Source organism: Manis javanica, chromosome 3 (assembly GCF_040802235.1).
Source record: "Manis javanica isolate MJ-LG chromosome 3, MJ_LKY, whole genome shotgun sequence".
Lineage (NCBI taxonomy): Eukaryota > Metazoa > Chordata > Mammalia > Pholidota > Manidae > Manis > Manis javanica.
This window is the reverse complement of record NC_133158.1, coordinates 58,214,052-58,242,010: the sequence shown is the minus strand read 5'-3', so window position 1 is coordinate 58,242,010 and position 27,959 is coordinate 58,214,052. Positions and strand designations below refer to the sequence as shown.

The 27,959-nt window shown below is 52.0% G+C and overlaps 1 protein-coding gene and 1 non-coding gene across 6 annotated transcripts in view; both read right to left on the bottom strand.

Moving 5' to 3' along the window:
• ADCY5 (adenylate cyclase 5) overlaps positions 1-27,959 on the bottom strand; it is a 144,438-nt gene that overhangs the window by 113,053 nt on the left and 3,426 nt on the right. The gene's annotated exons all lie outside the window — the stretch shown is intronic.
• Positions 8,228-8,418, bottom strand: LOC118971512 (U2 spliceosomal RNA). Its single transcript, XR_005059947.1, has one exon. It is a non-coding gene; the product is annotated as a U2 spliceosomal RNA (small nuclear RNA).

Below are 27,959 nucleotides of genomic sequence, written 5' to 3'. Positions count from 1 at the left end.
AGAAGCAAAGCAAGGTCAGGGTTAAAGCTGCTCCTGATCTCACACTCTGGAGGCCAGAGAAGGCCAGGGACCCAGGCCTCAGGCTCCAGCATGCACATCCAAGAACAGCTTACCGTAATGGGACAGCTGGGCTGACATGTCAATACAGGTGAGCAGGCCCAAGTGGGGCCCTCTGCCCATGTTGACTGAAAAACAGAGACCCAGGTGGATGCACTGCAGCCTTCATGGCCCTTCTGCACACACAGCATGCCTGTCCCTAGAGCCGTAAATGGGTGGGCCCATGTACAAACCCACCCAAACGGAACTCCCCACCTTCCAGAGCACGCCATCCCCCCAAACAGGCCAGCAGATCTTTGGAACCTGAGGCCCTGTCCCGGCACCCAGGAGCTCAGGACACCTGCCTTCCTCTCTAAAGGTGCCAGCAATGCCCCCACTCACAAAATGTTCCCCACACAGGGGAGGCTCAGAAGAGTTAACAGGAGGGAAGGAGGATAGACTTCAGGAAGGTTTCCTGACCAAAAGGCAGATGCCATGGCAGGAGACACATCACCTTCCCCGCAGGCTGTACTGGGCCCGGCTGGGTGCCCTATCTTGGTTCAGATTCCTGCCACCAGGTTGCCTTTAGAGGAGGCATTCTCCTCACTAGGAAATAGGGGGCATGGGAGAGATAAGGGTAGAGTGACAGAGAAAGAAAGTGACAGTCCTGATAGGACTGTCCCTGTGTGCCCCCTCTGACTCTGAGTGAGTGCCAGACAAGGCTACCACAGCATCCCCCAGAAGTCCAGGCACTCCTTCAGCTGTGACCCCAGGGGCCAGGGCTGGTTCTGGGGGTGATACGTTAGGGGTAGTGACACAGCAGTGACACCATGGTGGCTATGAGCTCTGAGAGGAGATTAGGAACAAACCTAAGAAGAGGATGTGCTGGAGAGTTGGTGGGCTTAATGTGGGGGTCCCAGCATGGAAGGAACCTGAGCCCCCATGGAGGGTAAATTATCTGTTACATGGATGGTTCTGGCACCCACATCCCCCACATCCCTCATTTCCTATCTCTGGTCTTCAACTTTACCACAGAAAGCATCTGGAGAACTAGAAACATCTGGATCCTTCCTCAGGCTAAAAACAAACAACAAAAAAGGGCAGTCATGGTTATGTGCTCATTCAATGAACGCCCTGAATAACCCTGTCCATGAACACGCCTGTCACAACGATTGGGGACCATCACTTGACCAGTACAGATGCCCAGCCTCACAGAGCAGGCATCACAGCCCAGCTTGTACTTTGCTTCTGGGTTAAACTGAGTTTTGTAAGAAGTAACAGAGCCCTTTGAGATGTCCTCAGCATCAGAAGCAGACATGGGGTCCTCAGTTATCCAGGAGATGATGAACCTCCCTCCCCTGTTCTGTTTTCTCATTTTCATCTTGGAAATGCTGTCAGTTTATGGGAGAAGAGATGCAGACCCTGCCTTGCAGCAGATGGGCCAAGCCCAGGAGCAGGCTGTTTTCTTCAACAGTGGCCTTTCTGAAGGCAGGCACTAAGTGTGCCTAAAACACGTAACATTTCCTGAACCCTAACCCCAGACTGGAGCACATCCCGTCCCCAATGAGATCCCTGAGCTATGATCTCAGGCTCATGGGTGGCTGAACATCCATTCCTGGGAGGCCTCTGATCTCAGCCTGAGGAGGCCGGGAGATGCTCCGTCCCAGACAGAATTTCCATGTAGAAGTACAGAAAAATGTACTTGGAGAGGGCCTCCCAGCAGAAACCTGAGGCCTGAAGTTGGGAGGCCAGGTCAGCATCAAATCTGTGTCAGGACCCGCAGGATCATCCCTAGCAAATCCCAAGCTAGTGTGGCTCTCGCCAGAGACTCAAGACGGCAGAGCCACCACAGGAAGCTGCTCTACCTGACGCCACTGTCAGCCTGACCTAAATCTCTCTAGCTGCAACCTGAAGCATTTCTTATTCTCTCCTCAGAAAGCACAGAGAAAGCAGTTCTCCTTCCCCTTGATTTGTTCAACAAGTCTGTATTAAGCCTCACAGTGTTAGGTGCAAGAGACATAAATGCAGTGTCTGAAGACACAGGGAGTGGCAGACCCGAGGGCGACCAGAGATGGGGCAGATTGGTGCCCTGGGCAGAGCGATGCAGGGATCACGTCCCAGCCCCACCATAGACGGTGTGCCCCAGGGCAAGTCATTTCACCTCCAGGCACTTACCTCCTCTTGGAGCTCAGGGAAGATATATCCCTCCCAGCTCTGATGCAAACAAAACAAAACTCAAAGGGGAGAGAGAGATTGATTAGGTGGTCCAGACAGTATGTTGTGTGCTAAAGAGACAAACTTCTGGGGCATCTGCCCAGGATGCATGAATGAAGGCTGACTTTGTAGGCCTGCACTTCTCATCCATGCCCCTCCCACCCAGCCTCCCCTGCTCCAGGAGAACAACCCCAGCCCAGCAGCCACTTCACACTGATCCACCCACTGGCATGGGCCACCCCCCAGTGCCACCTCCACACTTACTGTGCAACTTTGTATAAGTCTCATCAATCTGAGCCTCATTTTTCTAACCTGTAAAATGGAGATGATAATAGTTCCTACTTCACTGACACACCAGTAAGGTCATGTGTGGTGCTCCTGGGAAACAACCAACAACGATTTGTTTATTTGCCAGTGATCTGCTTTGCCGATAATGCCCTGTGTCCAGTACCGAATGCCAGAGGGACGTGGGAGTTCTCAGTCACGGGCGAGAGGAAGCAGCGTTTCTGAGTGCCAGTTCTGAGTGGGGGCTTAACCTGACAACTCACTCTTAAAGCAACCCTTCCAGGGATTTACAGAGAGGCAACTGAGGTTCTGTGAGCCTAAGTAACCTGCCCAAGGCTGAAGAGGTGGTCAGCGTGGGAAGCAGGATTTGAATGCGGGGCTGCATGACTCCACAGCTTCCATGGCACCTGCCTCTGCCCCAGAGAGAAGAGCCGAGGGGTGAGCTGCAGCAGGGCCTGCAGCCCCCACCCGGTCACCAGCCACAGGTTCTCCCACGGTCCCTGCTGGCTCTCGAGTCTGACAGGAACTGTTTATTCTAGACTCTGATATTTTCTGTAAACACAGCTTAGGTTGCCAAGAGAGGGAGAGAAATTCATTTGTCAGAGAGGAATGAGACAGAATCATTAAACTTCCTTTGGCTCAGCTGGAGACCGGGGGACAGGGAGGAACCAGTCCTGGACGGAGCCCCGACCGGCCTCCTGCCCGGCCTCCACACTGCGTGTCCGGGTGCTGCTGTCCCGCGGGTCGTGGCACTTCCCACCACAGCCCCGGGGAGGTCTCTATGGTACAACATAAAGCGTCCTAGATACTCTCTGAGCAGGGCCGCTTGTCCTTCCGGGGCTGACAGCGGCCCCTGGGAGGGCTAATGAGCCTCTCTTCAGAGTCTGCAGGACCCATTAGAAAATGATTACTTTTCCTGTGACCAGAGAGCACGGCTGGAATGTCCCACAGCGCCACTGTGGCCTCAGGGAGGAGCTCCAACCAGGGAGAACGTGGCCTAATTACAAAACCCGGGACTCCGGGTTCAGCTTGGTGGACCTTCCTACTACACCATTTCTCTTTTTAACTTATCTTTTATTTACCTGAACACCACACCCTTGGGAAAAGGTCACAGTGAAGAAGCCCAGCAGAAGGCCATGGCTGACACCTGGGATGGCACAGAGACAGAGATCAAATTTGGGGCAGGTTTTTTTCTGTTTTTTTCAGAAACACATACTAAGTATATAGAGGCGGAATGGAGATAATGTTTCGAATTTGTTTTTATACACTCCAGGAAGAGAAGAAGAATAAAGGAAATAAATGTGGCAAAAATCCTGACACTTGTTGAATGTGAATGATGGGCATATGGGAGTGCATTATTCTCTCTACTCAGAAATGTTTGGTAGTTTGAAATTTCAAACAAAGACCCCGCCCAGGGCCGGGAGTAAGGATGCGAGGTCCAGGTGAGGGGCCCAGGGAGGCTGCAGACCCAGGGAGATGGAGGGGCGGGGGAAGACAGTGGGGGGGGGCCGGAAGGGACGGGGGGGGGGGTCATCCACGGAGGGCGGCTTCTCCTCCAGGCCCTGCTGCCCTGTGCGTGGTCACCTCCACCCCACAGCGCCCTCTCTGACACTCCATTCCTCAAGACTCACTCCCAGCCTTCTCCTGAAAAGGAGCTCAAGACTCCTTCTCTGGAACCTTTATAACCGGAACGTTTTGTGCAGCTGAACTGGGGAAGACACCAGGCTTCCCCACAGGGGAACAGCCCCGCCAAGATCCCAGAAGCCCTCACTGGCCCTGAGTTCACTGGGAAAGAGGTGAGGAAGCTCTGGGGCACGAGGGACACTCGGACTCTGCCGTCTCATCCAAGGTAAACGGTGGAACATGACGCTTCTCACCCAGAAACTTGTAGAGACTTTGAGACTTTGAGCTAATTCCCTACCAGACAGGCCTTTCACATGCCCAGACAGGGCACCCTGACACTGAGGAAGAGGCGAACCCACAGCTCTCGTTCACAAGCACTCTTTGTAATGGACAGAATTGTGTCCCCCCAGATTGATAGGTTGAAGCCTTAACCCCCAATGTGACTGTATTTGGAGACTGGGGTCTTGGGGAGGTAATTAGATTAAATGAGGTCATAAGAGTGGGGCCCTCATCTGATAGGGCTGGTGCCCTTATAAGGAGAGGAAGAGACACCAGATCTCTCTCTCTCTCTCTCTCTCTCTCTCTCTCTCTCTCTCTCTCTCTCTTTCTCTCTCTCTCTTTCTCTCTCTCTCCTTCTCTAAGCTCCACACACAGAGGAAAGGCCACGTGAGAACCGGGTGAGAAGGCAGCCATCTGCATGCCAGGAGAATTCTCACCAGGAATCCCATCTATTGGCACCTTGATCTTGGACTTCAGCCTCTAGAGCTGTGAGAAAACAGATGTCTGCTGTTAAGCCACCCAGTCTGTGGTGTTTTGTCATGGCAGCCCAAACTGACTAACCCTTCCCCTCAGAGAGATAGTGCACTGCAGTCCCATCTGACCCAATAAGCAGACCTGCCTGGTTCAGGTGCCCCTGATTTCCCGGCACCCCCGAAGGTATAGGGTGGTCCCACTCCCCCACACTATCATGCATGATCTGGCACAGGAAAGGCCACAGGTGGGTCTGTGTTTCTAGGGAAGAAAAGGAGTTGGTACCAATGAGAAGCCCCCACCCTCTCCTTGGCCTCTTCTTGGGCTCCCCACCAAGGCAGTGAGGGAAACAATCACCCGATTGGCCAAGCCAGCCAAAGCCATGAGCCCTTGTCCCTCACAGGCCCTGCAGAGCCAGACCTCCAGAGAGACATTCCCTTAACTCTTGCCCCTGCCTCTCCCCAAGGGAGTGAATACCTGTGTGTGCTGGACATTGTTCTTCTTCCATTCAGGCAATACATTTTTATCAAATTACATTTTGCTGAGTGCCAGAGATGGACAGGCAGGGCAACTTCAGACTTTGAAGAGGCCAGAAATTCACAAATGAAGGAAGTGATGTAGGAAACTGGCCAGTGTCTCAAGTCAGAAGACAGGCCTAAATCCCAATCAATTTAGAAAGGTCCAAATCAGCCATGACTAGCCCTGTGACCTTGGGTGGTCACCTCACCTCTCTGGGCCTCCTTCGTTCCACTGGAAATGAGAATGTTGGAGATGATAGCTCAAGTTCCTTCCACCTCTGACATTCTAGAATTCTATAAAGCAAAACTCAGAAAATGATACAAATGAAGACGTGCGAAGACGTGCAGGTTACAACAGCTCAAGATGCCTGCAATATGCTGGAGGAAGATGCAGAGTGGCCCGCCAGCCTGGAAGGCCCTGGACCAGCCATTGTTACCAACCCTTTTGTGAGCAGGAGACAGCCTCATTTCCCTGGGGAGCCCTGACCACAACCCCCATGAGCAGGTCTGAGTTACAAAGCAGCCAGGGCCCCAGGAGCTGCACCCCATGCTGGCCATTCGCTCCTGGGATGGCCAGTGCCACATGTTCACCCAAGGATCCCATCTTACCACCTGGTCTGTGCACCCACTGTCCCAGGCACCACAGAGAGGGCTCTTCATCCCCCTAGCGCCATCAAGATTCCCCAGGGACCTGCCCTCCCCCCACATCAGAGGCTCCAGGTCTGACCCCAAGTGCAGGCAGAGGGCAAACCAGCCCCTTCCTTCCACAAGCCCACAGGCCAGGGGAGCATGTCCCACCTACTTCATTTTGAATGACACTGTCCCTTCACCCAGCTCATCTTCCATGCCTCCTATTCCTTGCTTGCTAAATCCTGTCCGTTTTTGAAGAGAAATGTCTCTCTTCACCCATTCTTCCCACTCCCATTATGTCCTCATCCACCTCAGGCCCCATCCTCACTCCCAAATGGGCTTCAGCCTCTTCCCAGGGTGCTCCGCCACAGGCACCCCACCCCACAAACTCTCGGTCGCACCCCCTTCTAAGGTGCAGTCCAAACCACGCACTGTGCCCTCAAAGGATCCCCTCTGATAGCTACATTATACAGACAGTGCTCCCGTCAGCATTCAAGGCCACCCTGATGCATAAGTTTCCACCTTGTCTCCTGCCTGCCCCAGGGAGCACCATGCCCTTGGGTCCCTGGGAAGCCCCTGTGCCCAGACATGCCCTGTGTGCTCCAGCTGCCAGGCCTTTGCTTCTGCACTGCCCCCAGCGATGGCCGCATTGCCTTCCTCCCTAGGTTCCTCCTGCCCCAGACACCTCCAGCTGCTGCTGGGCTGCGTCTCCTCCTGAGGCCCTCACCCACTCCTGACTCTCAGCTTGCACTTCTCCATGATCCTTATTTTATTCCTCTGGGATTCAATTATTTGTGTGCTTGTCTTAGACACCCACCTACCCCTCTACCCTGTACAAATGACAAGTTCCCAGTGGGCGAGGCCAGCACTTTCCTCATCACTGGATCCTATGCAGTGCAGACAGAGGGCAAAACCAATCTCTTCCCTCAAATGACACTGAACACTCCGTTCTTTGGAGGGAGAAGGCAGGGGCGGACTGCCAAGGTGTACAGCAGAGGACCTCGGTGCTGGCTGCTGCAGCAGGAGCTGGCATCGCCCACCCAAGGCACAGGTCTCCTCTGTCCAGGCAGTTTGATTATTCATTTATGAGTCATGGTCACGAGTCCCACAGCAGCTAATGAAGGACATTCTCTATATATGCGCTCACACACATGCACAGACACACAGATACACTGCACACAGGCAGCCCATTTCCTGCCTAGAGATCACTGTTAAGGCCCGGAGACAGGCAAGGAGACGGGCAGAGATGTTCAGGTCCAAACCGCATGCTGGCCTGTTCTCTGCAGGAATTTATTATCTTCTCTCTCCATTTCCTCCTGCCTGGAGCACAGGTGAGGTGGGCAGTGCTCAAAGAAGGGGAGGCAAGGGGCAGGAGGCAGGGCGTGCAGTGACCTGTGCCCCAGGTCCAGCAGACAGCTCCAGCAACATTTACCTGCCTGCCCAAAAGCCTGGATCTTCCGGGACCGATGGCAGAGGCCCACAACCAGCCAAAGCCTAACAGAAGGCCCCAGATATTGGCCTGCTCTGTCCCACCCTCATTCTCCCCTGGCAAGCAGCTCAGGGTGGCAGTGGGAGACAGTGGGCCACAAGCCCATCAGATGCTGCATTCTCTTCCTAGGACTGCCTTAACCAAGTACCACAAACTCGGGGCCTCAAACAATAGAAATGTATTGTCTCACAGTCCTGGAGCCCATTGGTCCAAAGTCAAGTTGTGAGCAGGGTTGGTTCCTCTGAGGGTTATAAGGGAGACTCTGTCCCAGGCCTCTCTCCTGGCTTCAGGTGGCTTGAGCCATTCCTTGGTGTGCGGATGGCACTTTCCCTGTGTCTGCCTGCTGTCTTCTCCCAGTGCATGTCTATCACTGGGTCCAAATTTCCCCTTTTTCATAAGGACACCAGTCATATCGGATTAGGATTTTCCCTAGTGACCCCACATAACTTGATCATCTGCAAAGACCCTATTTCCAGATAAGATCACAGGTACAATGAGTTAGAACATCAGCATCTTTTTGGAAGATACAATTCAATATATAACAGACCCCAAGGGTGGGAGTTATAACAATTGAAGTAATAACTACATAAGAGCTGATGTTGTGGGTTTTTCACATGCCACGTACTATTATAAGCCTGGATAGCAACACTATGAAGTTACTTTTTCTTTTCTTTCTTTTTTTTGGGGGGGCACTGTAACTGGAAGTACTGAAATACCAGGTCAATGTGTGGAGTGGTTGGAGCAAGCTCCTATTCCATCTCCTAGTTCCAAAATTCTATTTAATATATTGTCCTCAGATAGAGGAGGTATCAGATATTAAACTGATAAGAACAGATACTACACTTGATCATAGCCAAAAGGCCGAGAAGCAATGAAGTTACTTTTATTATCTCTACTTCCCAATGAGAAAGCTGAGGCGCAGAGAGGTTAGGAAATTTACCCAAGGTCACATAGTTTATACTCGACAAGGTCAGAATTCGAACCCAGGTGGTCCTTAGCCACTGCACTATAATAACACCATGTGATGTAAGCATCCATACCAGTTCTGGACAGTAAAGATACTATCTCATTATGAAACCTAGTCCTAAATCTGGGGTCTGGATGTGGTCCACTGTGGCCGTCAGATTAAGCCATGGAGAGAGTTCTTACAAGGCAATTGCCCCCTGCGCCCTGGCTCAAGTCATCACTCAAGAGTGGGGACAGGCCTGCAGTGGGAGGAGTTCTGAATGAGCGAGTGACATACAGGACAAATGGAGCCCAGGCCTCCCTCTCTAGGACCTCCCTACATGCCCCCAGATGGGCACAAGCCCATACCATATCCAGTCCAACCTCTGGGCTAGAGTGGAAAGGATTTATTGATTTGTCCAGAAGGCTTCTTATGTAATGCAGGAAAACTGGGAGACAGAGCTGAGCATGAACAGCCTAGACCTGCTGTCTTCAAGCCCCACGACCATCCCTGGGGCACTAACCACAGCCCTGGCCTGGAGCCAGCCCCTCCGCTCTTGCCTTCACTACCATGCATGGCTGTCAGTGTCGTTGCTGTTATTATTACTGTTGTAGTAATCATGTTACTCGATGTTTCTTCCCTGGCCACTCTGGGGACAGCACAGACATTAGCTCATAATAACAATCTTTCCTGGGAGGCAGAAAACCGTGCAGGCCCTGGGCCTGCCAGCTTCCTCCCAGGCAGAAAGGGGCCTGAGAAGGGTTTGACCAGCTCCTAATATGGCCACACTTTCTCCCCTTCTTTTGGCAAAGTGGCATCAAAGCTGACTCTAGATTTAGGTGAGCATTTAAAGCAGCCAGAAGTTAAAATACACAAGACCAGGTAAAAGTTAGGGTGGGCAGAGTGGCCAGGGGAGCTGGATGTTTAGTTGGCTTACCTCGTCTTGGCCTTTGCTGGGATCGCCATGGGCAGTGGGGAGGGTCAGGGTGTTTTACACAGATTAGCACACACGTCATGCAACATCGTTGTGGAGTGGAGAGCAACAGCCCCAACCGATCAGATGGGGACACTGAGGGTCAGACAGTTGCTGTCACTCGTCCAAGGTGACTTGTACATGGGTAGGTGGTAGAGCTGGGTTTCAAATCAAGAGCTGCCCGATGGCAAAGCCCAGGTGCCTGCCATTAAACCACATGGCTACATAGTCATGACAGCAACTCAGGAGCAGTGAACTCAGCTCATGACTGGGGGGCTGCAAATCCCCTCCCGTAGACCCCAAGCAGAGCACCCCACCATGGGGACCCACTTCTTCCCAGACCATATGACAATGGCTTCTAGGTCATGTCCACCAGCAGCAGGCTCAGAACCCCTTCTCAGTGAACCCCTCCTCAGCCTGCTGGGAACTCTCAGAAGCCAAGACATTCCAGAAGAGTCTAAGGGCTGTGGCCATTGCAGAAGAGGGGTGAACACACAAATTAATGAGACAGTCCCTCCTCAAGAAGGGGAGAAAGACACAGGCACACATATATCACAGTCTGAAAGGAGGCTGGCATCATCTGCATACACAGAGAAGAGAGGACTTCCCAGCTGTCCCTCCTGGGAGCAGCATCAGGGCTGACCACGAGGACAGAGAGGAGACTTCTCTGCACCTTGCAGGGAGGGGACAGGACAGTTACCCAAGCTGCCTTGGCCCTGTGCTCTCTGGAGCGCTGGAGCGGGTCACACAAGGCACTTACTTAGTCTTGAGCTCGAGAGGGCACTCAGTCTTGAGCCCACCAGAGGCACGAGCCCACCCCCCTTGACTCCCCACCCACCTCCCTGACTCAGCCCTGAGCTCAACACAAACCCCTAGTGTTCGAGTGTATCATGCTTGTGAAAGCCTGACCACTCCCCACCCTGGCCATAAACCCATCCCTGCCCCACCCTTGAGGAGAAGGGGAAGTAGAAGGAAACTCCTGATTAACAGGATGTAATTCCTGGCTCTAACCTCCCACGGGAAGGTGCAAAGTTTCTCCTCCTGCTGCATGCCTGGCTATGGCCGTGGGGTCTCCAGGTGCCCAGGCCTGAGCACCTTTGCATTCCACACCCAGAAACTGGGTCAGAGGCCAGGGAGCGGGGAAGTGCCTCTCAGGGAGCTCCCCATCTGAGGGGGGAATGACATCTTCTGTCCTCAGAGTTCCCAAGCTAGTGGGGACAGGCTCAGCCCCTGCCCTCAGAGAGCTCCCCGTGTCATGGAAATGGACAGCACCCTTGCTCTGAGGGAGTCCCCTGACACTGTCCCAAGAAGAACCTCAGACAGACAGCCCCGCTTGGCAATGCCCGGCAGCTGGCAGTCCCTGTGCAGGTAAGCGTCCAGTCCCAGGAGCGCACTGTCTGTCTGGGCAGAGAAGAGCCCTCAGCGGTCAGGAAAATAGAGGTTTCATGTCCTAAGAAGGGGAGGGAAGGGCAGGCCAGCTGAGTGGGAGAATATAGGTGACCGGCCCAGGACCTAGGCTTGGTCGCCCCTCCTAACGGGCAGCCTCTGCCCCAGCCCCCTATCTCCTCACTCGCTGCCTTGGAGGTGACACGAACATCATTCTTATTTCTCACACACACAACCAAGGCGCGGGGAAAGGCCCAGGCAGCCGAAGGTGGACAGTTCCCACTGTCCTTTCTGTTCTGTTGGTTCTGTGCTGGCCTTTGGGAACCCTGGTGCCGAGGTTGTAGAGGGGAATGAGGCTGAGGCCCAGCCTCAGAGCAGATGGCTGGCCCTTTGCCAGGGAGACAGAAAACATGCATGCGGATTACTGCCCGGCCCTCAGGGGTCTGCACCCCACACAGTTGTACCACATAGTGCCCTGCATGCAGGAGGGGCTCACAAGTATGTGTGACTGGGGGTCTGGCATCTGCTCTGCTGCCAGCAACCTGCTATCAGAGGATCAAATGGTGGACAGGGCCATGTGCACACTGCCTCTCAGTTTAGACCTGTTCTTTCTGATGCTCTTTGCTGTCAGATGGTGTGACCGAGAACTGTTCATTTCATGAGCAGAGCCCAGGGTGGTCCCCACTGGCTGGAAGCTTTCTGAAGGCAGAAGCCAAGTTTCCCTCCTCTGGGAGATGGGAGCTTGTTGAAACTGGACAGAGAAGCAGGCCTCGCACAGAAGGAAGCAAGCACTCTCCTATATCCTAGCAAGGGGGTCCTAGTTCTCCCAGGCTCCCCTGCTGATATCTCTGGAAAGACAATGCAGGTGGGTTCCACAGTCCTCTCATGCATGAGCCCTCCTCAGGGCTGAGCACCCCTGTGGATGAGAGAATAGGCACAGAGATGCCTCGCAGAGGAAGGGCGCATCTGGGGAATGATGAGAATAGGGAGGTCACTGCCTCCCACCACCCCCACAGCCCTCTTCCAACCATGACACAGACTGCCCACCATTTGGTCATTTCTACCTTTTGCAACCCATGTTCAGCCTGGTGGGTGCAGGCTGTTTTTTCCAGTGGGTTCTGGGTTGGAGAATGTGAGGGTGTGTGTGTGTGTGTGTGTGTGTGTGTGTGCATGCCCACATGTGTGTGTGTGTGTGTGCACATGCATGTCAGTGTGTGTGTGCCCATCTGTCCTGGGGAGCAATAATAGTTAATAAATAAGTGAATGGCAAAAATAGCCTCAAAGGAGCTGACAGGCAGAAGGCCAGAGTGGCCGGGCATGGGGCCAGCACCCTGAAATGCCAAATGTTAATTTAGCCAAAAAGAAAAAAGGACCATTTGGAGACTGCCTCCATTAGCCAGGGTCAAGGTCTATTGTGGTTTCTGGTGCTGGCATAGCCCCTCCCCAGGCATCCTGCGTGCCGCCCAGGCACAGGCGGCCCCTTGCTCAGTGTTAGGGGAAAGCTCTGGAGAGGGGGCCCAGTCTGGTCACATGAGGTTATGAATGGGCAGGAAGCCGGGAGGCCACTTCCCAGCAGCCCTCCAACAGTCCACCCAGCTGGCCAGCCCTGCTTCCAGCCTAAAAGGTCCACCCAGCCAGGGGACTGATCTGGATAGCATCACAGTCTCTCACCCCCAGCACGGGCCCTGCCCCACCTAGACACTCGGTTTGAGGCGAGGGATTTGACTCGATGTCCTGGTTGTCACTTGCTCTTGGCCAGATCCCCTGAGTGCCTCATCTGAGGCCTCCCCGACTCCAAGCACTCTTCACACAGGGGCCTCTGGGGGTCCATGGGTGTTTTCCCTGTCATTTGCCACATGTGTACATGTCTTAATGGAGTTACAAACAGAAGCACACCTGGGAGAAACAGATGTGTGTCCCCTCTCTTTCCCAGAGGCTCCCACCTTTTCAAAACCATCTTCAGTTTATTAACCAGCCTCTCTAGAACAGTCCTTGGAGGGGATGCCTGACCTCCCTGCAGTCTCCCTCAGCAACAGCTACCCCCAAATTCAGGGGGACCTGGCTCAGCCCACTCCCTGGTTAACACTCACCCAACAAAGTCCTGACCCCAGCTTCCAGGCTGGTCCCGGTCAGCTCTGGAGGCTGCCTCGCTCCTGGAGGGTCTGTGCTGGTTAACTGGTGGCCACCAGCCAGATCAAGGACAGGGCAGGGATAGGGTAAAAACTCAGGACCCACGACCTGGCCCTCCTTCCACTTAGCCTTCTCTTTGGAGGGAATGTGATTTCTGTCTATCTTGTTTACTGCCCTCCAAATACAGGCATTCAGGAGAAACACGAGGCTGTCTTACAATGGGTGAGAATTTAAAAGTACGAAGTCCACGCAGCCAGGACAGACCACAGGTCATTTCCTGAGGGTGTTTTCCTTGGCAGGGCTTTGCATATATCATCACATATAATGTTCAACACAACCCCCAGGGGTAACAACTCTTACTATGTCCCCTTTTATGAAGAACATGTAGACTCAGAAAGGGCAAGAAGCCGGCCAAGGAGACACAGCTGGGAAAACGGCAGAGCTGGGATGTGCACTGTGCGGGCACAAGGAATACAGGCGTGCACAGGTGGAGTCTCTGCCTGAGGAAGCTGACGTTCTGAAGGGGCGTGCAGGGATCGGATAAGCAGCCAATAGGGGCTACACATGCACTTCATCACTGAGAGAGAACTGTGTGTGGGAGCTGGCATCTGGGGCTCTGGCAGTGCTGGTCCAGGGTGCCAGGGTCCCAGAGAGAGATGACATTCTCAGAGGTACCCCAAAAAGGGATGTGCTGGGGTGGGGGCTTCTAGTGTCCAGAGGGAGGAGGAGCTATGAGGTTGAATGTTTGTGAGCTTCACACCTTGGTAAAGGCAAAGCCCTGGGAAAGTGAGCAGAGAAGGTACATGGATATTTAAAGCCCAAGAACAGGTAAAGAGGAGTGCCCTTGGGAGCCACCACAGGTCTCCTGGGGAGGAGGTGCTATCGAACTCCCCAGAAGTTGAGGAGCTGGTCTCCTGGCTAGGGAGCACCAGGGAGTAGGTTTGATACCACCAGTAACCAAGGCAAGGAGAAACCACTAGGTAAATATCCAGATGGTCCCTGTGACCCTCAGGTACCCCAGCCTTACTGGACGATGGCAGTGGCCTCCCCTCAGCACTGCTCTCCGGCTCCACATGCAGACACCAGAGCCACCTTCCTAAATACAGATGGGGTCACATCTACTCACTGCCCTGCAGAAGAACTGTCTACAGATCCCCACAGCCTCTGAAGACACCCATGGCCTTGGCCCAGAAATCTATACTCTTCCCATGCTGATCTCGCCCACTGCCAGCTCTGCCTTTTCCACACCACTTCTTCCCCTTCCCTCCTGGTGCAGCAAGCATGCTTGGCCTCTGCTGCTAAAACCGCAGGAATCACACGGTGCCCAGCAGGCATGAATGCCGCTTGTCCCCTGGCCTTGGGAAGTAAGAGCCCGGGCTGCCCAGCTCATTGTGTGAGCCTGTTACCTCATCAGCACACTGGGGGTGACCACGGCAGGGCTTACCTCCTAGGGCTGCTGTGGGATGAGATGAGTTCACAGAGCTGGAGTGCTTAGAACAGAGCCCGGCACACCGGAGGCGCTATTTACAGGTGGACTCCTGCAGGCTGGGCCTGCGGCTTATTCATCTGGGTGTCCCAGTGCTTAATGGACTTTTGTTAGTAATTCAGTCCAACACACATCTGACACCAAATCTCGGCAAATATAAAACCCAATTTAGGGGTGAAGAATTTTGTTTGGGGACACGCTGAGTTCAACCAGCTGGAAGGGCGTGACCAGGAAGAATGATGGGCAGGGACCCAGGACTGAGGTTTATGGCAGGAAACCACGAGCTGTCTGCCTGCATGATGGTGCCAGCTCAGTGCCCCCAGGGGTGTATCATTTTGTCCCCATAGTACTCCCCATCCAGGCCTCCGGAATGAAGTCCTTTCTTACTTGACCGCAGAGCACCCATTAATGTACACGCTGCATGGACCTTCAGAGATTCTCTGATTTGCATTGCACAGATGGGGACACTGAGGCAGAGGTGTGGCTCCCTGTCAGCACTTAGCCCTGTGGTCATGCCACAGCAGCACGGCCAGTGTCCCTGCAGTCACCTGAAAATCCCTTCACCAACTCCTCTCTCGGCGCCTTGACATGTGTTCTGCTCCCAGACAACCTCTTGGCTCCTGCCCTCTGCATTAGAGCTGCTCCATCTCCTCTTTCCCTGGTCTCCTCCAAAAGCCTGCTCCAGCTGTGCCCCCGAGAGCCACCAACTCCCCCAGAGCCCCTCCTACCCTCTGTCTAACCCCTCCTTCTCCTGCTCAGTCTACCTCCAGGTGAAGTTAGCACAGAAAACGCCACCTCTTCTGAGGCCTGGCACTCCCCAGCACTTCGGGAGGGCCTCTGCCTGCCTCAGTCCTTTCTGCACCCACGCAGATACTGCAGGGTGGAACCTTGCCCTTGAGGCACCTGCCTCCAATTCTGGGGAACCTACTTAAGATGCAGATTCCTGAGGATTACTCTAGACTTCCTGTATCTGACTCTCTTGACAAGAGGCCCAAGAACAGAATTGGTAGATAGGCTTCCCAGGGAATTCTCACACACAAGTTTGGGAACTGCAAGCCTACCCAAGTCACTCTTCCCTGGGCTTCAAGTTTCTTATCTATAAAGTGTTCTGCTTAAAAATAATAATAATAAAGTACACCTATCTAATGGGAGATTAAATTACTTGTCAAGGTCAAACAAGTTACTCAGTGCTCAGCGCTGTACCTGGCACACGGTAAGTGTGTGATAAACAGTAGGAATTGGCAGTACTGTCCTGTCTTTAGGCTGGGCATCTCAGAAAGGCAGATGATTTCCAGCAGATGGAACATTTCCCAAGGGAGAGGACTAAGCCGTCCCCCTCCTCCCCATGCCCAGGGACCTAGGGGTTCATGAGGACAGTGGCAAAGGCTGGTGCCTGGAAAAGAAACAGATGCTATTCCCAAAGGACAGCCTGCCCCACTCCAGGCAAGCTATTGGGAAACTCCAAATCCAGAGGGGTCCCCAGAGAAAAGGAGATTTCCCGCCAACAGTGAGTGCCTGAGCTCAGCCCTTCCCCAGCCCTAGACTGGAAGCAAGATCTCAAAGCCCTCCTCTCCTGAAAGAAGAAGGCCAAGAGGCATGTGGCCTCATCCATCCCCAGCCGCCAATAGGGTGGCTTACCCAGGCTTTTCACTTCAGTGGTCTGACAATGGCAGAGCTCAGTAACTGCAGAGGCCACAGAATTAACCAGTGGCAGAGAGAGGCACCTTCTTGCCGTCCCAGAAGGGTGGGGCTGCATGGGAGAGGGATAGTCACCTGAGAGCATGCAGGGTGGCTCTGTCCGCCTGTGCGCGGCCAGTGCAGTGGCTTCTCACCTTGTAGAAACCCAAGGGTCCCAGCCTCTGTGCTCTTTACTGGGGAAGAGAGACACCCCCACCCTACAGCCATACCTGCGCCTGGTCCTCTGGAGCTCATGTGCTCCAGCCATGTCCTGCGCCCTCCAGGCCTACACTACACACAGTGGGCAGTGGGGACACCCAGTGGGGGGTCTCAGAGTCGGCAGCTCAGCCTGCAGTGAGTAAATGCCCCCTGCACCACCCCAGGGCCAGCCCCAGCCCTTCTCTGCACCTCTCACCTAGTGTGTGGGTCAGAACCACTTCGCCTTCTCCCAGGACCTCTCCCGGCACCAGCGCCTTTGTCCCGCCCCTCACAGCCCAGAGGCTCCAGCATCTGCCCCCGAGGCCCTCCTCCCACTCCACAGGGGAACCCAGAAAGGACCCTAAGGGAGGTGGGTGTGGCAGTCTGTATCTTTTCGTTCCTGTAAGAGAAACCAGTTCTCTTCTGTAAATCCAGGCTTAGGGTGATTTTCCTTTCACCTCCTGGCGGAGACAGAAAGCAAAATCAAGAACAGAAGGACTGCATGGGCACACAGGTTAGAACCAACTCACAGACCTGGAACTGGCAGGGAAAGTTCTCACCTGGATGCCTGGATGCCATCGCTTCCTCCAAGACGAGGCTGAGAGCAGCCCCAAGGGCTGCCTCTCCCAAGCTCTCAGCTGCTCCCTGACACCCCAGGATCAAAGCAGAGGGTGCCATCATTGCAGACCCAGCAGGAGTTCCCTACAGGCCTGTTTGCCAGTGAAACCACCCCGGAGGCCTCAGATGGAGAGTAGTTAAATCAGCCCCACAGACCTCAGGGGAGAAAGACTCAGGGGAGCAACATCTCACCGGGGAAGATGTCAGACAGTGACTAACTGGCTTTTCTAGGCCATTGCCACCAATGCTGGAGAAATATTCCACTTTAAAAATAAATGTAAAATGAAATCCAAAATTAACTCTCCCCAGATAACCCCTTTCCAAAAAAGACCACATCGTAATCCACATGTGGTCATTTGTGGAGGATTTAGTCCGAGGACATCTCCCTGTCCTGGGTGGGGGTGCATCCCAGGCCCAGGACCTGCACACCTGGTGCTCTTCAATCTTCTCAGTTCTCAGATGGACCCCAGGGCCAGGTGCTTCTCTCTGTCCTCCCAGGGCACAAGAACAGCAGCAGGATCCTTACCCTCCTTGCCCTGATCCAAAGGAAATCCCTTCAAGGTGCAAGCCCCACCTCTCCATCACTCTGCACACCACCTTTCTTCTACTCTCTCACTCTTTCCCACACTTGCTGGTAACCATAAATACATATGGGGAGTTGCTAACTATAATTCCTTGCTTTTCATGAGCTGGAGTCAAAGAAAAAGTCATAGTGGCAGTAGTGCTGGATCAACATTATGATTTACCAGCTGGGTAACTGAGCAAATTCACTCATCCATCCAACAAGTATTAAATGAGCACCTACTACAGCTAGTGCTCTAGTTTACACTCCAGTTGGAGAGAGACTCACAAAGACTACAATGAACACTGTTGAGCGAACAAGGCCACAGACTGTGCAATTTCTCCTCATGCAAAAGTGAAATACAGAAAAAAGAGAGGGAAGGGTTAATACTGATTGATAGGCGTTTGTTTGCAGCCAAGGGGCCATCTGGAATGCTAAGCGAGACTTCCTGCTCTGCCCAGTGGCTCAGTTGAGTGCGGGGTGGAGCAGTCAGTCCTTCAGTGCTCCTCCAATTATTACAGGGCTGCACTAAGCCACTTTGCAAGCCATGTTTGGGGCTAATTGCTGGTGATAAGAGCAGCATAAATATACTGAGCCACAGCCTTGCCTGACACGATTTTATACTCCAACCACCAACCAAGTTTTCTTCCCCTATAACACGCCTGCTATAATTTTTAGTGGCCATCACTCTACTGAATCACCACAATAAACCCTTTTGATATAAACAACTCGCCTTTCAATATCGTTATAAATCAGATCCAGTGTCATCCACATGATCCCTCTGCTAATGAAGGGAGCACAGGGCAGTAGTTCTCAACCCAGCGCACATCAGACTCACTGGGAGCCTTACACAGTGCTGGTGCCCAGGCCCGCCCCACATGAGCCTGGATGCTGGGGTAGTGTAAGAGCTCCTAGACATGCCTTCACTTCCCACACCTTAAACTCTGCCAGGTTATTTGAGGTTCAGCCATCCAGAAAGCTTATGTCTTAGCCCTGGGTGTTTGAGGTGAAAAACTCAGTTGCCACATGCATGGTTATCATATACACACGGTAATCGACTAGAGGGAAGTTTATGACCCACTGTGAGAACAGCTATTTCATGAGACTGCTTTGAAAAGAATGAAGAATCCTGTTTGGAGTTTGCGTAGTTATCCATGCTCATATTCATTGTCCTTATGTAGAAACTTGCCTCCTGATGAGCCTCTGAGGTCTTCATATTGTACAGCTGGAAAGGGGGTAGTGGTGGTGGGGGGGAAACTCAGGAGACAGGAAAAGACACCAAAAGAAAGATATGAAGAAGAGAGGGGACTGAGGACAGGAGTGGGGGGCAAATGGGTGTACCACGGCCCTTCCTGACATCACTGCACAGACCAGTAGGGAATCCAGCAGACGAAGAAGGGTCAGGATAAAAGCAGTGTTTTCTAAGCACAGTGGTCCGCTGCAGGGAGTGGACAAGCTGCCCGGGCCAGGGAGGGAGCACCCCGAGCCAGAAGCCCAGTGCAACCTGACAGTGGGAATGTCTGCTCTCTTCCCACAGTGCTGGGCAAGTAGGAGCCAGAAAGTCACTCACATTCAGTAAATATTCTGGTATTAAACCAGGCAAGGCCCCTGCCCTCAGAGAGGTGACTGTCAAGTAGAAAGACAGACAGATAAACCCACCAGCATCAAATTACAAACAAGCATAAGTGCTATGGAGAAAAAGAAGAGGATGTTCCAAACGAGAGATTAACAGTGCGTCACAAAGGCAGGGCCATTGTCAGGGGGCACAGGCCTACTCTGCTCCCCCCCGGACTCAGCTTCTGCAGCCTCCTCACCTGAGATGTCAGGGCCTCAGGGCCAAGACATTTCCTGGCTGGTGTTACCCACTGGGAGCCCATCAGGGGATGGCCGGATCCCTCCCGTGCAGCGTGGTGCAATGCTTACAGGAAAAGGGACTTGGCCAGAGGAAGACTGGGGACTTGGGCATGTTACATGAATAAATAATTAGCCTTCCCATCCCCAAAAAGAAAATGTGAAAATAAATCTCAAAAATCTACTTAGCAAAGAATGGTACCAGAGCAGGAGTTACATTTTCTTTTAGTTTTCTTGAGAAGAATGAGAGGGACAGAAGTGGACTAAAACAGGATATTTGGGCTATGTTTTAGGGTGTTGATGGCTTTTGGGAGTTGGGCTTTAAAGACATCCTAGAAACGCTCTAGCAAGCACTAAACATCATGTCTACTAGATGCTACTCTACAGAAAGACCCTGGGTCTGACCTCCAAGATGCACCAAGAAGTGATCCCGATGTGTCCCCAGCAGCCTGCTCTCTTCTCTCCCCTGTTCCACTTATGCCACCAGAAGACTGGTTATGGGGCAGCCTCACCCCCATAGCTAAGCTATCCTAGCATCACTTCTGACCCCTCCCCCAGGGTCTCAGTCCCTACTCACACATCCATAAAGCCACTCGTGGGCTCTGCACAGGTAAACATCTGACCCCAGGCGCCCCCGCACACACCAGCGCTGCCTTGCCTCACAGCATCATTGCATGCTCAGGAAATGACAACTCCTTCCCATCTGAGCCAGAGACCACGAAGGAAGGAAGGCCATCACAAATAAAAAACCACACATTCCAAAACCAAATCGAGACAATTGCTTGAGAGCAGCCTTGCCTTCTACTGCTTCATTAGGCACCACAGGGTGGACCCGGGACTGGGTCCAAATGCGAAAACCACACTGGATTTGGAGTCAGAGATCTGGATGTGTATAGAGCACTCCCAAGCTATCTAACTAGCTGTGTGACCTAGTTGAGGTCACTTAACCTCTCTGATCCCCTACTTCCTCTTCTTCAACACAAAGTAAGCGACATAGGTCTAACTATGAGTGCCATCACATGCATTGCCTTGTTTGGGCCACCCAACAACAGATCCTGTCATATCATACCCAATGTACAGAGGGGCCTGACTGAGAGAAGCCAAGGAAATTCAGCCAGATCATACATCAGGGCTTTCTTGTGGGCCTCTGGGCCCCAAAGCTAATCCTAACCCATCACCTCCTCAGAGCCATCATGAGAAGCAAATGAGATCACACACAGTAAGGTCCCTGGTCAGCTATAAAGTGCTAATCAAATGTAAAAGTACTTGAGTCTTTTGGCTGGTACCTGAGCAACTGTCCAGGGAACAGAAAGCCACACATTTTTAAGTAAAAAATCTTACACACACACAATACATATATATATTAAATTTCTTTATATTTCACATCATTCCTCTAGTCTGGCAACCACTTTACAAGTGACAAACATATGACATCAAATAGGAGTGAGGGGCCCAGGCTGCACGTGGGTCCTAAGTCACCAGAGTGGTGCACCTGAGCCTGTTGCCCCTAGTAAGCAGCCTCTTCCCCTCCCTAGTGCCCAAGTCGCACCTGGCTTAGAATCCCGGCTTCTCCACCCTTAATTTGGATTCCCCCAGAGAAAGATTCTGAGACATGGATTTGAATACAAGTGGTTTATCTGGGAGGGGAGCCCAAGAAACACTAGGAGGGAAGTGGAGAAATGAGACAAGGGAGAGAAGAGAGCCCTGAGAAAAGGATGTTATCAAGCATGCCACCATGGTAGGCAGCTAGAACTGAACCCTTCTGTGGGACTGGGAGCCCTGGGGAGCACAGGTCTCAGAGTCACACGCCCCACCCCAGGGACAAGCAGTTGGGGTATTTACCTGCCAGCACCCAGCAGTCACTGGTGAGAGCTGCTCTGGGGCTGGTAACTCCCTCGTGCTTCCGACCTGCCCCATGAGCAGGTAGAGAGGCTGCGGCCCTCCAGAGTCCTCAGGTGCTGACAGCCAGACGTCCAGCTGGCAAGAGTGGAAAGGTACTTGCCCAGGGAATATGGGTGGGCACGGAGCCATCTGCTGTGTTCACTAGCTATGTGACCTTGGGAAAGCTTCTTACCTTCTCTTACTCATTTTCTGCAGCCCTGAAAGAGGGATACAAATGTCTTTCTCATAGAATTGATATTCAATTAAATGAGGTCATATATGTAAGGCACTAGCCCAGTGCCAGGCTTACAGCAAAGACTCAATGTATACTCATTGTTTATAAGCAATATTTTTTAAGGGTTTCCTCCTTTTGGAGAGTGGGGGTGGGAAGGAAACAAAGTAAACTGGGTGAGGAGGGAAGATCTGGAATGGCCCATCACCATTTCCCTACATGCAGCCAGGCACTCAGGGTCTGAAGCAAAAGCTCTGGAAAGACATTCAATGGACCCCACACCCATTAAAGAAGCTCGAATGTCTAATGACAGCAAAAAAAAAAAAAAAAAAATCCTAAGAAAAACTGAAACTGAATAAAGGAGGCATTTCCCTGGTCCCTTCCAGCCCATCGTTTTATTTCATAAAGGATTTCGGACCCAGATGAGGGGCAAGACTTTAGAACAGGCAGCCAGACAATGAAGGCTGGGCAATCTCCTCCTGGAGCAAGGAAATCCACCCAACAAATGCCCCTGTCTAGATCACTCTGCCTAGGCCTATCCAGGAGGCAGTGAGCTGGTACCTGAGAAATTTCAAGGTTCTTCCCAGCCCCTGAAGCAGCACATCCTAAAACGAGTTCCAACAAACACTAATGTCCCCTGTGATATTCCTGGAAAAACTGGTTCTACAGTCAAATACATTTGATAAAGGCTTCAAGCAGTATCCTCCTCTTGTCAATTTTTAGTGCATATTAACATATTAAAAGCTTTAAGGTCCTAACCATAAAGACGTCTGTTTAACCCAGTACTTCCAAACTTACTTGACATGGGACTGAATGTTATATATGTGAAACATCTATTAGCATCCCTCCAAAGGCCACTGAGTGGGAGAGTCTGGGCTAATGTAGTCCTGGGTGCTGGGACCCAGGCTGAGTCATCTTTGAACTCCACGGCCTAGCACAGTGGCTGGTACACAGTAGGCACCTAATAAACAGCTGTTGTCTAAATGAATGGGGAGAATGCTGAAAGAATGACTTAATAATGGTTTTCAAATCTGTGAAGTGATATAGTATCAGCAGTGCCAGGCAACAGCTCTCTGTTTCCAAGAAGGCACACATTTTAAGTTGCAGCAAGAGGGATTCTGGAAGTCCTGCTCAGAGTTTAGGATTACAGTCCACCAAAATAGGCTTCCAAGCTGGGCTGCAGTGCTTCCTTCTGTGGAGGTGTTGGTCTAGCACTTCGCCGCAGCAGAGTCTGCGCAGCAGTCCACCCACCCCACCACCCATTCACTTGTGCATTCATTCAAACCCTCACTGAGCACCTACTATGTGCGAGACCCTGAGGCCCACTTCCAAAAGCCCAGGGAGCCCCTGAAGGGAACTCAGGTGTGAGGTCAGGAAGCCTCAAGCTCAGAAGCAGTGGCTCTTAACCCTCCCAGAGCAAGAAGGGGGGTAGGGATCTCAAACTTACACATGAGGCTGGCCTGTGGAATAAAGCCACTACTGTCTCCCCGCATTTGTTTGTCTACCCCTCTTTCTTGTGACTATATTCCATTGTTCCCAGAGAGCATCCCTTCCCCCCCCCCAACACTCACAGCTCCAATCCCCTCTTCCTTTCCTAAAGGCCTGCTCCTCTCTTCAAACCATCTCCTAATTCCTTACCTCTCACCTCATGCCTCCATGCCTTATATCCTCATTCTCCACATTCTATACCATCCGTTCCAGACCTGGGGTGCCTTCAGGGTTTTTCATATTCACTTACCAGACAAATTAATGAATAAACTAGGACTTAAACTAAGGTCCATCTTTCTGTTGGTCCTCTCCCAATCTCACCAACAATGGTGTACCATATTGCTTTGCCTCAAACCAGAAAGGGGTGGGGGTGGTGAGGATGGTGGGAAGAAGGGATGAGAGGAGATCTGGGGCATCCTTCCCATCCTGTTTCACATAACGAGTAGCCTTTCAGATCTGCAGTCTTACATCATATACACTCACCACCCAACCAGGATGTCTCCCAGTTGGTCTGCAGTAAATTTGTTTCTTTAGAACAGAGGCTGAGACGTAGGAAGCCCAAAAGATTTCAGGAGGCAGCCATGCTGTTTCAAGACACCAAACCACAGAATCCTAGGGTTGGGTGTGAATGGTGATGGCCAACGATCCAAAACCTATTAAGTTGGTCATCAGCATCACCTGTGGAACGTCAAACACTAAATCCAAGACGTTTAAAAAATAGATCCATTCTGGGCTCCACCCCAGACCTTTAGAAGCAGAACTTTCCATTTCCTCAGTAGCAAGCCTTGCAAACAGCTGTCCAACCTGCTGGCTACCCCAGAAGGCATCTGGTGGCTGTAACTCCAAAGACTAGAAAGGTATCTCCTACCTGGAGCTGAAATCTGTCCACTCTTTGAACCTGTTTGTGCCAGCCCTGTCCTTGGAAGCAACTAAAAATAAATTTAGTCCCTCCTCTATTATCTGGTAACAGGGATTCCCAGCAATAATGCCTTGCCCATCTCTACTCTCCTCCCAGCTAAATATCCCCTTTCTTTAAAATGATCTTTCAGAAGCCAGGGTTTCCTTACCAAGCTGGTCACTGTCCTCTGAATACTGAAATCAAACATAGTATTTCAGAGGGGTCCTAAATCTTCCTATGAACTGGATATGCCCATAAACCTAACCAAGATCCTGCTAGTCTTTTCCAACAGCCAGGCCAAAATGCAGGCTCACTTTAAGCCCATGGTCCGTTAACTAGAAACCCCCCCATTTTGTTTGCAATGTTGTAAGATCTTCTAGACATTGCCTTGAGAAAGAGGGGCAGGGAAAGTAGAGCTTTCCAGTTATCTCCATGAAGTTTTGTGTTTGGGAGAGAAAATGAATGTTAATTCCGCCCTCCATCAGCTAGCTACCTCCAACTGATAATCATGGATGAAAGAAGGATATGCCAAATATAACTTATGTAACTGTACCCAAAGGATTTATGAGCACAATCATATCAGAGCAAACTGTTTCCATTCCAACGCAGGCTGAACTCCCAGGAAGTAAACGGCCATGAGCTGGACCCACCACAAGATAAATAGTTAATTGAGGTGCCAAGCAGGTAGCTGTGGACTGGAAGCCTTCCAGCAAGAGGCTGGCACTATGGTAGAGGCTCCCACCTTGGGTCCCCCTCCCCACAACACCAGCCCATCTCTGGCTGGGACCAAGGGGAGAGCCCCATTCACACCTCTCAGGAGGAGAGACAGAGCCCACCACGTGCCATAGCCCTGCTCCTGCTGCCAGCTGCATCCTCTGACAGTGCCTGTGGCCAGGGCCTGTCTGCAGAGGAAAGCATCTGTCCAGGCCTTTTATGCTGATTGTTAAAACTCTTCTGTGAGATAGGGCAGGTTTCCATGATGCAGTGTAATACCTTGTCTGTGTCCTCCTCCTAGACAAACATGAGCATTCTATCCTGTGAATGCTTGCTCACACAGGCCTCATGCTCCAGAACAGAACTTCGATTGAATTACTAACAGTGATACAAATATAGCAATGGTCATTCTACTCCTCAGCTGGCTCTCTACCATTCCTGAAGTCTTCCCCATAGGAACTGAGGCACCCCTGGGATCTAGAAGTGATGAACCCCTATCCAGTAGTCCTGCTGGACACCCCCACCCCCAAGGGCTTCTGCTACACTCTAAGCACCCCTTTCCCTGCCACACAGAGAAGGAAGCCACATAATTGAAAACAATTAGCAAATAGAACTGGAAAGGACAGTTAGCCTTGCGGCAAGACAAGCAGACCGTCCTCAGCTCCCAACTCAGGCAAGCCTCCACCCCAGCAGCTGCTGCTGCCTTTGGTCACTGAGGCCAGATTTCTCCCATCCAGAAATGCAGGCGGGAGAGTCTTTGGTGGCAGACAGCTCCCGGCCGCTGCAATGAAGTGTGCCCTCCTCCACACCACCTGGGCAGGCAGGGAGGCAGTGGTTGCCAGCAGCACACTCGGGCAGCCACAGACTCACCAGATGAGGCAATGGGCCAAATCCCAGAGTGAGGAGGTGGCTCTTCAGCAGGACTCAGGGGGCAGCTGAGCAGGTAGGCAGCAGGAAGGCTTTTGAAAGGGAAGGTGGGACTCCATGGGGTCAAAGGAAGTGGCCACCCAAGTCAAGCCGTCAGCTCATTATGGAAAAGGAGCATGTGCACCCAGGGTACCTCTCTGAGAGTCCAAAGGTCAAGGTCAGAAGGGCAATCAAGGCCCAGAATCAAACGGCAAATGGCCACGGGAAGCCGGCCACCAGCCAAGAATAAACAGGACAGAGCTGCAATAATCTCCTTTCAAAGTCAACACAAAGGCTTGCCTGGGCCCACCTCCATCACCCAGGCCAGCCCACATGACACATGCGCGTGCACACACATGTGTGTAGGCACCCAGCCCTCAGCAACCACAGCAGTCGGCTGGTTCTTAGTCTGCATCCCCACCCCCATCCATCCCCAGCCTCCTCACTACAGACACACACATGCTCACAGTCACAGAACATCACCCACACAGAGCCTGTGCCTTTCTGATCTCTGGAACAACTGGTGACAGTTGGAGGTTCAAACAGGCACAAAGGAAGAAATGCGGAAAATCACTGAGTTTCTCCAAAAGGGTCAGGGGAAAAAGAGCTGAAGGGAGGCCTGGGGAGGGGAGGGGTAATCCCACACTGCAAGGGCAACCTCTCACTGCTCTCCCAAGCCCAGGGGCCCACATGGGACAGAATCTTCTCTTCAGAAACCATGTCAGGCAGGTTTAATGTGGCTGCATAATAGTAATTCCACACATTTGAATAGGACCCTCTACTTTTCAATCCACTCCTGGAATAACACTGGACAGCAGAGATGCCCATCTCCTGGGCCAAATGACCGCCCACTCCTGCGGGGCTGAAAGATTTCTCCAAAACATTATTTCTCCAAAATAATCTTTAATAGCTAAGCGTATGTAATAGTTGTGTGAGCCTGCTTGTTTGTGTGTGAGTGAGTGCATGAGGAGGCTTTATGCAGCAGAGGGGGTTACAGTCAAACAAAAATGAGGTCGCCATGGTAACAGGCTCCAGCATCATTGCAGCCTATTAACACAAGTGAGGAATGTGTTTGGCAGATGCTCGAGTGTTATTTATGGTATGGGTGTAGCAGAGGGACTTCTAACAGGCCAAGACAGAGGAAAAAACAACCGCGTGACGCTCCTACTGTACCCCATCAAGGAGACGACAGGGAGACAAGAGCACAGAAGGAGAGGCTGAGAGGCTGCAAATGGGGAGCAGGAGATAGGTAGCAGAATGAGCAGGCAGGCAGAGGAGAGGAGGGGTGGGCAGAGAGCAACAGGGGACGGGAGGGGAGGGAAAAGAAAGGAAGTGAGAGAGAAGAGCAGGGGGAGAGGGTGGATACCAGGGAAAGAGCCAGAGAAAGAGGTAACTAGGGAAGGAACATCTTCGCCCGAAGAGGCTGCCCCACCGTGCCTCCTGGTTTTCTCCTAAGTAAAAACTATCAGGAGGCACCCCTTAACAAACCAACTGCTTCTTCTCCTAGCTGGAGCGAAGGGCAGAGTCTCCAACATAAGAAGGGCTGGGCAAGGCCAAAACAGGTGAAACGGAAGAGGAGCTGGGAAGACTCCAATAGGTCACATGATGATAGAGAAGACTTGGGCTGTGGGAGCAAGGGGGCCAACCCAGCAGAACAAGAAATGAACAAATGCCAGTACAGTTTACTGAGGGCCTGCAATGTGTCCAAGGCCCCAACATTAGGAACGATGCACTGCTGCCCCATTTCCCTGGACATGCATCTTCATCAAAGAAAAGGATCTGACACAAACAATCCTCAAACACCTGCTGCTCTTGGGTAGCCTAAGGCAGAGGTTAATGCTGGACTGTCCTACTAATATTTCCCCACCCACTGGCAGGGTTTGGTTAAGAAATACAAATTTTATAACAGACATGATTAGAAAGGTAAATCAAATACAAACATAAAAGATATGCTTTTCTCTGAAGCCAAAGAGAAGAAGTGTTTGCATTCCCTTGTCTTGGACTGCGCTGTTCCCAACTAGCTCTGCTGTACTCAACTGAGCAGACCGTGAGAAGTTAAGTAAAAATCTATCCAAAAGCCTACAGCCAAACAAAGGTCTAAAGGCCACGCTGGGTAAAAGAAGCATGGGGGAGAATTGGTGGAGGTGGGGAGAGAGAAGGGAGGGGGATTTGCCTGAGAAGCTAGAAAGGGAAGTCGGTCAGACACTCTGTTGCTACACTGCATTTTCATGCTAAGATGGAGCTGGAGTAACCCAGGTCCAGCACTCCTTTTCTGGGCTCTGACTCCAGTCTCTTGAAATCATATATCCAGGACTGTCTAGGTCTGTAATCAGACCCTTCATCCCAAGTCTGGTTTAGGAAACACCCTAAATGATCCTGAAATCTCTGCTTCTCCAAGTGGATAACATGTCATCCCCTCTGCAGAAAAATGACACCCAGCCAAGCATCCTGACTCCTACCCAAGCCAA